Raw genomic sequence first — 10,212 nt, 5'->3', positions numbered from 1 at the left:
CACCTGTAACTCAATGCCTAGAAAAGTCGATGGGGAGATGAGGATTTTACTCTTCACGCAGCCCCATCCTAGCATTATTGCAGGGGGGTCATTATGAGTTTGGGGAGCGTTGTCTTTTCTGTCCATCACTTGGGACATGTACTGGTCATTTTGCACCCAGTGTTATCTGTGGGATTCTTCAAAACTTTTTTTTTTTCACAAGAGTTTCCAATAAAGTTATCCTTTTATACATGCTCCTTTTTTTTTAAAATTAATAATATGGTCCTAACGTCGCCATTGAAAGATTAAGAGTTTGGGAAGGAACGGACGCTGACAGTTTGGGACCCATGGGCAAGAACTTGTTAGGCGTCTGGTTTCTGCGTCTGCTCTGCAGGAATCCAGAGCCTCACATTCCGCGGTCTCCTTCTATCTACTGCAGAGATTACTTTGCAGCAGACCGCTCCAGAGACTAAGTTCCTCTACTGGGCATGCTCACGCGACGATCTCCCATTGAAGATCAAGAGTCATGTGCCCAGGTCCTGCTCCAGATCTCATTGGTCCATCTCGGAGATCTGGAAGGTCCCGCACGGCTATAACAAGCGCGCATGACCGTTCGTCCATGCGCTAGTATAGACTATACTTGCTATGTGTGAATGGTGACGGATGTACAGTCATGGCCAAAAGTATTGACACCCCTGCAATTCTGTCAAATAATATTCAGTTTCTTCCTGAAAATGATTGCAAACACAAATTCTTTGGTATTATTATCTTCAATTAATTTGTCTTAAATGAAAAAACACAAAAGAGAATGAAGCAAAAAGCAAAACATTGATCATTTCACACAAAACTCAAAAAATGGGCCAGACAAAAGTATTGGCACCCTCAGCCTAATACTTGGTTGCACAACCTTTAGCCAAAATAACTGCGACAACCGCTTCCGGTAACCATCAATGAGTTTCTTACAATGCTCTGCTGGAATTTTAGACCATTCTTCTTTGGCAAACTGCTCCAGGTCCCTGATATTTGAAGGGTGCCTTCTCCAAACTGCCATTTTTAGATCTCTCCACAGGTGTTCTATGGGATTCAGGTCTGGACTCATTGCTGGCCACCTTAGAAGTCTCCAGTGCTTTCTCTCAAACCATTTTCTAGTACTTTTTGAAGTGTGTTTTGGGTTATTGTCCTGCTGGAAGACCCATGACCTCTGAGGTAGACCCAGCTTTCTCACACTGGGCCCTAAATTATGCTGCAAAATTTGTTGGTAGTCTTCTGACTTCATAATGCCATGCACACGGTCAAGCAGTCCAGTGCCAGAGGCAGCAAAGCAACCCCAAAACATCAGGGAACCTCCGCCATGTTTGACTGTAGGGACCGTGTACTTTTCTTTGAATGCCTCTTTTTTCTCCTGTAAACTCTATGTTGATGCTTTTGCCCTAAAAGCTCTACTTTTGTCTCATCTGACCAGAGAAAATTCTTCCAAAATGTTTTAGGCTTTTTCAGGTAAGTTTTGGCAAACTCCAGCCTGGCTTTTTTATGTCTCGGGGTAAGAAGTGAAGTCTTCCTGGGTCTCCTACCATACAGTCCCTTTTCATTCAGATGCCGACAGATAGTACGGGTTGACACCGTTGTACTCTCGGACTGCAGGGCAGCTTGAACTTGTTTGGATGTTAGTGGAGGTTCTTTATCCAACATCCGCACAATCTTGCGTTGAAATCTCTTGTCAATTTTTCTTTTCCGTCCACATCTAGGGAGGTTAGCCACAGTGCCATGGGCTTTAAACTTCTTGATGACACTGCGCACGGTAGACACAGGAACATTCTGGTCTTTGGAGATGGACTTGTAGCCTTGAGATTGCTCATGCTTCCTCACAATTTGGTTTCTCAAGTCCTCAGACAGTTCTTTGGTCTTCTTTCTTTTCTCCATGCTCAATGTGGTACACACAAGGACACAGGACAGAGGTTGAGTCAACTTTAATCCATGTCAACTGGCTGCAAGTGTGATTTAGTTATTGCCAACACCTGTTAGGTGCCACAGGTAAGTTACAAGTGCTGTTAATTACACAAATTAGAGAAGCATCACATGATTTTTCGAACAGTGCCAATACTTTTGTCCACCCTCTTTTTTATGTTTGGTGTGGAATTATATCCAATTTGGCTTTAGGACAATTCTTTTTGTGTTTTTTCATTTAAGACAAATTAAATGAAGATAATAATACCAAAGAATTTGTGTTTGCAATCATTTTCAGGAAGAAACTGAGTATTATCTGACAGAATTGCAGGGGTGTCAATACATTTGGCCATGACTGTATGTTTCTTGTGACTGACTCATTATAAAGCCCCTCCCTCTGATATTACGCATGTGGATAGGGAATTAGTTTAGCAGTCAGCGCCAGTCTGTGGCAAGCCTTAGGCCACTGTGCACACCACACCTCTACGCTAGCGTCCAACATTGCGCTTGCATTCTGGCTTTGTCGTCGAGCGGCAGTGTCCTACGCCGCGCTGCAGTTGCAGCCCTTCTTGGTGCTCGCAGAAGCGACGCCACGCACACGGTAGGTCTAGAGGGACTCATCTCCTCTGTCTTGGGTCGTGCTCCTGTGACCAGATACCGTGTGTGCATCTACCTGAGGCCTGTATCACTAACAGGTTCAGCATTTTGTATGTTTTTGTTGCGGCACCTCTGTGTGTGAACAGAGCCCGCTCTGCGCACTCCGGGTGAAGTTGAACCCGTGCGCATTATACCGCCATATCGGCACCTCTGTGTGTGAACAGAGCCCGCTCTGCGCACTCCGGATGAAGTTGAACCCATGCGCATCATACCGCCATATTGCTCCTCTGTCATTACCTAGCAGCTGTGTAACACCTACTGCACGGTGGAACCCGAGCGGTGAACGCACTTTTTTTTATTTAGTGCGTTCCGCCGTTCCTAACAGAACTGTTTGGGCCCTTCACCTTTTATGGTGACAAAGCTACAGTTATACATATACTGTATATAGCAACATATATATATATATTACCATCCCTTATTACAGTGTCCTCTCTTATGTATAGAATAGTCCCTTACATATCAGATTATATAGCGCCCTGTTCTTTATTACTTACCGTCCTCTCTTGTTAGATATTATAATGCAATGACGGCTGATGGAGCATAGGAAAGCTTCTTTTCTAATGGACTGAATTTCCGGTCACCGGCTGCTCCATCAGCTGTCATTTTATTTTTAGCAAGAGAGGACTATGTAATAAAGGGAGAGTGCTGTGAACAACAAAAATAATGAGAATACAGTAAGGGACAGCTCTGTACATAACAGCAGAGGAAGCTATATAATAAGTGACAGTAACTAAAGATGGCACTATACTTGATAAGTGAGCACACTATATACTAATTGATGATGCTATACATAATAAGTGAGTACCGCACACTATATACTAAGGAACTGTGCTATACCTAGTGAGTACAATATATACTAAGGAACTTTGCTATACATAATAAGTGAGTACACTACAGTTTGTCCGTAAAGTCATGGTGCACTTTTGACCAGTCACTGGAAAACAAGAAAAAACGAAAGAAATGTGAAATTTGCTCCAAATAAAAGAAAAACTCTCCCAATTTCATACCTACTCAGTGTAGTTCGATGTGGGCTCCGTTTGTTGCCCTACACACATCCAAACGATGGTGAAGTTCTTGCGACACACGGGTAAGGACGTCTTTGATTCTCTATTTTAAGTGATTAATGTTGTTGATACGTTCAATGTACACATTAAAGAATTCTTTAGGTTCCCACCCTCCCTGACTTTTATGGACTTTGTTATTGTCTTCTCCCCCACCCCCCTCATTGTCCTCTATTCCACCTCCATCATTGTCGTCATCATCAGGGACTTGGCACCTTCCTCCACAACCCAATTCACTTTACATGAATCTCAAAAGTCCTCCTCACCCTGTTCATAAGTCCATTATAAGTCCCCCTAATTCCCAACCCAATCCCACACCCCCCTCATTGTCCTGGACCTCTCCCCAGTGCATTGGTAAAAAAAAAACACCACCACTCGCCTCTCTGTCCATTCCCCTACAGCATGCTATCATCATCAAGCAGATGGCGTGTTCCTGCTGCGGCACTGTCACTTTCTCCTGTAGGTAGCGGAGCTGCAGGTATCGCTCAATGTCCGCAGCACACGATGAAGGCAATCTGGCCATGGGCCTCACAGAGCCTCGCGCTTTGAGAAACAGACCAAATTGCCCTCACCATTAGCCATCCTGCAAGGCTTCCCCTCCACCTCTGGGCCCCAGTTCAGCTGCACCGGTGGTGGAGTTTGATGGAGAGTTATGTTCAGTGAAATAGAGAATGGACTACATATGAAAGGACTGATTAGGGAATGTGATAGGCCACCCTAACAGAAGTGTTCTTAGGGAGTGCCTTAAAATGTGTAAGGTGTGGTTTAGTCCTAAATTCTTGGGGTAGAGCACTCCAGAGGATTGGTGCAACTAGAGAGAAGTCTTGGTGACGGGAGTCTGAGGTACAGATTAGTGCGGATGTTAGTCGAAAGTCACTTGCGGAGTGTAACGAGTGGGTAGGCCAAAAAAAAAATATATATATATAAGGGAGGAGATGTAGGGGAGTGCTGCACTGTGAAGAGCTCTCTGGGTGAGAACAAGCAGTTTAAATTGGATCTTATAATGTACGGACAGCCAGTGCAATGACTGGCACAGAGCAGAGGCATCCGAGTCCTGATTAGCCAAACAGGCGACCCTGGCTGCTGCCTTAAGTATGGACTGGAGAGGGGAAAGTCAAGTGAGGGGAAGGCCAATTAATAGAGCGTTACAGTAGTCCAGGCTGCAGTGGATCACGGCGACAGTGAGGGGTTTTGTTGTTTCCATGGTGAGAAAGGGGTGGATTTTAGAGATGTTCTTCAGGTGCAAGCGACAAATAGCGAGCAATAGATTGTATATAGGTAAAGAAAAGATTGGTGTCAAACAACACCTAGACAGCGCACCTGCTGCCGGGGCATTATTTTGGTGCCACATATGGAGAGGGAGATGTCAAATTTAGGGAATTAGTAGACGGCGGGAGCAGAAGTTGTTCAGTTTCTGAAGTTGTTCAGTTTCTGAAAGTGTGAGTTCCAGATAGAGAGCGGACATGATGTTGGAGACTGTGGACAGACGGTCACTGGTGTTCTGTAGTACAGCGGGGGTAAAGTCAGGGGACGAAGTGTATATGTCACGACTAGCGCCTCCACGTCGACTGACCATGCTGACGTGGGGCGAGCGTCCCAGCTGGGGATGGAATGTGGACCCACTGGACCACAGGGGGGACCCGGGCCTACCCGGACTAGGGAAGGGTAGCGACCGGGCTCTGTGGCAGCTGAGCATGTGGATGAGGTAGCAGAACGACATGACACCGCACAACTTCAGGTATAGACACAGTTTACTTGAACAAGACATGGTTCATAAACCAAACAGTTATGCAAGGCTCCCGGTCCGCACACCAGGGAAGGGTACACGTCTCAGGATAACAAACGAATGCAGGAGGACATCAAGGGTTGATGCAGTCCAGGGTTGTCTGGCACGGGCATACTAGGGCGGCCTCAGGCGTAGCACAGGCTCAGCAGGAGAACATCAGACACCGACCTCAGACAGACTTTGACTGACCATGCAGACATGGGGCGAGCGTCCCAGCTGGGGATGGAATGTGGACCAACTGGACCACAGGGGGGACCCGGGCCTACCCGGACTAGGGAAGGGTAGCGACCGGGCTCTGTGGCAGCTGAGCATGTGGATGAGGTAGCAGAACGACATGACACCGCACAACTTCAGGTATAGACACAGTTTACTTGAACAAGACATGGTTCATAAACCGAACAGTTATGCAAGGCTCCCGGTCCGCACACCAGGGAAGGGTCACGTCTCAGGATAACAAACGAATGCAGGAGGACATCAAGGGTTGATGCAGTCCAGGGTTGTCTGGCACGGGCATACTAGGGCGGCCTCAGGCGTAGCACAGGCTCAGCAGGAGAACATCAGACACCGACCTCAGACAGACTTCAGACGATGGCAGCGGTCATCATGGGTTGATGCAGTCCAGGGTCATCTGGCACGGGCATATCAGGACGGCCTCTCTCTCAGGCACAGCACTGGCTCAGCAGGAGAATATCAGACACATACCCAGGACAGACGTCAGACGATGGTAGCAGTCATCACGGGTTGATGCAGTCCAGGATCCTCTGGCACGGGCATGCTAGGACGGCCTCTCTCTCAGGCCTCAGGTGTAGCACTGGCTCAGCAGGAGAACATCAGACACCGATCCCAGAAGGACCTCATCACTGGGTGGACCTCAGGGAATTCGCGGAACATCGGGACACAGGCAGGGCATCAGGAACACGGACTGGACATTGGGACATCAGGACACCAGGCAGGACATCAGGTCTCAGGCAAGACATCAGGACAACAGGGAGGACATCAGGTCTCAGGCAGGACATCAGGACTCGGATCTCCGATAGAGCATCGGCACACTGGCATCAGACTCCGGACATCTGGCAGCGATCGACAGGCTCCGGACATCAGGCTGCGGACATCAGCTCCGGACATCAGGCCGCAGTTATCAGGCTCCGGACCACTGGCAGCGATCGGTATGCTCCGGACATCGGGCAGGGAAACATAGGATCCGGACATCTGGCAGAGGACATCAGGCACAGCACATCTGGAAAAAGTCGTCAGACACCGGACATCAGGCCAAGGTCATCAGGCTCCGGTCATCTGGCAACGACCTAGAAAGGAACCCCAGCGGTCTGGTGCAAACCCTGCCGGGTTGGACTAGAACTGGCAGGGAATTGCACCGAATCCCCAGCTGAGCACAGAGTGGCAGAAACTCAACGGACACACCAGACTCCTACTTCCAAGATGAACCCAGGTTAAATCACAGCAAGTCAGGTAGCAAAGAATCACAGTCACTGGGCACAGGGTTTAAGACACAGAGGGAGCTCAGGAACATCACACAAAGGACACAGTTCAGACAGGGTCAGGTAAAGGAGCAGGTCCAGAATCCAGGATTCAGGAAACAAGACACAACATAGACGGGCCTGGATGTGCAGCCTCCAGGAAGGGCAATCTGGGTATTTCTGCCCTAGAGCAGGCGGAGAAACAAGACACAATTCAGACAGGGTCAGGTGCAGGAACAGATCCAGGATCAGGGATTCAGGAAACAAGACACAAAATGGACGGGCCTGGATATGCAGCTTCCAGGAAGGGCGGTCTGGGTATTTCTGCCCCCACAGCAAGCAGACAAACAAGACACATTTCACACAGGGACGAGGAGCAACAGCTCCCCCAGAACTGATTACAATCAGAGCAGGAGCTGAACACACAAACTCACATGGCTAGGTTCAGGAACTCAATGCAAAGCTCTGGCAATGCCCCACAGGGCAGGGAACTTTTTTATAGCAGCTGCCTCAAAGCGATAGGCTGGAGCAGCAATTGTAGCACACACCCATTCCTCATAAAAGCAGGGGCGGTGTGGCAGCGCGCACCCTAAGCAAAACCAGACAGAAATCAGGAATGCAAAGGACACCTGGCGAGAGCTGCAAGCCTGAACACACGTGGTAAGCCATACACAATGCAGAGGACCTATTAACCCACGGATAGCTTTCCACAGCGGCAGCCAGGGACCGCACCAGCGGGTGGTCATGCAAAGCAGCGGAGCCACGCACGCATGTACGGCTACGCAGCGGGACAGGGAACTGAGCAGCATCCATAATGGTAACAGACAACAGTATCCCTGCAGGTTAGGAGGAGAGGAGCAAAGGGTTAATGCAGACATGCAGAGTAATGCCGGGGAAGCAAAGTACAAACACATCGGCGTTACAATACACTCGTGTATCATCACCATAAAGATGGTACTGAAAGACAAATTTGCTGATGGTCAGTCCAATTAGGGCCGTGTAGAGAGAGAAGAGGGGGCCAAGGACTGAGCCCTGAGGTACCCTAACAGTTTGCAGAAGAGAAGTCGTGTAGCCAGCGAATGATGCACTGAAAGAGCGGTAAGAAAGATAGGAAGAGAACCAGGAGAGAGCAATGTCCATTATGCTTATTGACTGGAGCATAGAGAGTAGGAGATGATTGTCAAGAGTGTCGAAAGCTGCATAGAGTTCAAGAAGAATGAGCAGAGAGTGGTCATCGTTACATTTTGCTGTCAAAAGGTCGTTGGTCATTTTCACGAGTGCATTCTGTAGAATGTAGGGGGCAGATCTAGAAGGGAGTGAGTGGAGAGGTAACCGTAAGGCAGAAATAGACCAGGCACTCCAAGAGTTTAGAGATGAAGGGGATATTGAAGGCTGATTTGTAGTTACACGATACGATACGATACGAGGGAAATTATGGTATCATAGCAGCGTTACAACAGAATTACAAACAAAACATTACGAACAGCATTACTGCATTACATTACAAACAGCATTACTTAGAGTAAATACTAGACACAGATCCTGCACCTGACTAACCACAATACGTAAAACATTCATCAATCCAAGGTTAAAGTTAGGGGTCCATCAAAGTTCCTAGGGTCCAAAATATCCACAGTGTGATCAACAGGGTGTAAAACATCCATCAATCCAAGGTTAAAGTTAGGGGTCCATCAAAGTTCCCAAGTTCCAAAAGACCAAAATTTGCACAGGATGGGTCGAGAGGTTTTTTTTTAAACAATGGAGAAATAAGAGTGTTTCAAGGAGGAGGGGAAGATACCTGAACAGATGGGGAGATTGAAGATTTTAGACAGGGGAGTAGGAACAACTGTAGAGAGAGAAACTGGAGGAGATGTGAGGGAATTGGGTCAGTACTGCATGTAGTAGGAGGAGAAGAAGAGAGGAGCCTGGAGAGTTATGTGACTGGGCCTAATGTGGAAAGTGAGCTAGAGATGTGGGGAGGGATGGGAGTCAAGGCACTTGGTGGGTGGGAGCTGACTTCCTGATAGATATTTTCCATTTTCCTTATCAAGTAGGAGGTCAGATTATTAGCACATTCATCTGCGATAGGAACCTATGCTTTAGTACTGAGGAGGGAATGAAAGGTGTTGAAGAGTTTTTTTGGGTTGTTGGATAGTGAGGAGATCAGAGTGGATAAAGTTTTCTGGTGTGTGTTTTCCTCAATAGGCGTTCAGCACTCCTAGAGCCATAGCTCCCAAGCGTCCTTATTCCCGCGGGACAGTCCCGTTTTTGACACCCCTCCCGTGTCCCGCCCAGGACGGTATTTTTCCCACATTGAACTGAGCTGCCATGCTCTCCGTCCCAGATAGATGCACCGCAACCTGCAATGATGTGGCTGGGCTGTGTGTGTTCTGTCTGTGCGCAGAGGACCTGTGAGAGGGGAGGAGTCAGGGGTCACATGATCAGGGCCCTCCGTGTCTATGTGGTTGGGCTGTGTGTGTTCTGTGCGCACAGGACCTGTGAGAGGGGAGGAGTCAGGGGTCACATGATCAGGGGCTGTGTCTGCCTCCATGTCTGTCTGCACTCTGCAGGAGTCTGGTCTGCTGTGCTGGTTGTCATGCTGGATGAGGTAAAGTTTCTGTGTGGGGTCAGGAGAGGTTTACAGTGTGGATGTAGCAGAGCCGTGTGTACGAGGTGTACGGAGCAGAGCTGTGTGTGTGTACGAGGTGTATGGAGCAGAGCCGCACGTGTACGAGGTGTGCGGAGCAGAGCCGCATGTATACGAGGTGTGCGGAGCAGAGCCGCGCGTGTACGAGGTGTGCGGAGCGGAGCCGCGTGTGTACGAGGTGTATGGAGTGGAGCCGCACGTGTATGAGGTGTACGGAGCGGAGCCCCGTGTGTATGAGGTGTACAAGGTGTACGGAGCCACGTGTGTACAAGGTGTGGGGAGCGGCGCCGCATGTGTACGAGGTATACGGAGAGGAGTGCATGTGTACGAGGTGTACGGAGCGAAGCCGCATGTGTACGGGGTGTACAGAACAGAGCCGCATGTGTACGAGGTGTACAGAGCGGAACAGTGCGTTTATGGGGCGTACGGAGCAGAGCCTCGCGTGTACGGGGCATACGGAGCAGAGTCGTGTGTGTATGGAGCGGAGCCGTGCGTGTACGTGGTGTACGGAGCGGAGCCACGTGTGTATGAGGTGTATGGAGCGGAGTCGTGTGTGTACTCTGTGTACGGAGTGGAGGCGCGTGTGTACTTGGTGTATGGAGCGGAGACGTGTGTGTGCGGAGTGAAGCCATATGTGTACTGGATGTATGGAGCGGAGCCAAG

This window comes from Dendrobates tinctorius, unplaced genomic scaffold (assembly GCF_039654945.1).
Source record: "Dendrobates tinctorius isolate UK_male_01 unplaced genomic scaffold, ASM3965494v1 ptg000039l, whole genome shotgun sequence".
NCBI classification, from domain to species: domain Eukaryota; kingdom Metazoa; phylum Chordata; class Amphibia; order Anura; family Dendrobatidae; genus Dendrobates; species Dendrobates tinctorius.
The sequence above is the reverse complement of the archived record's forward strand: the minus strand, read 5'-3'. Positions refer to the sequence as shown.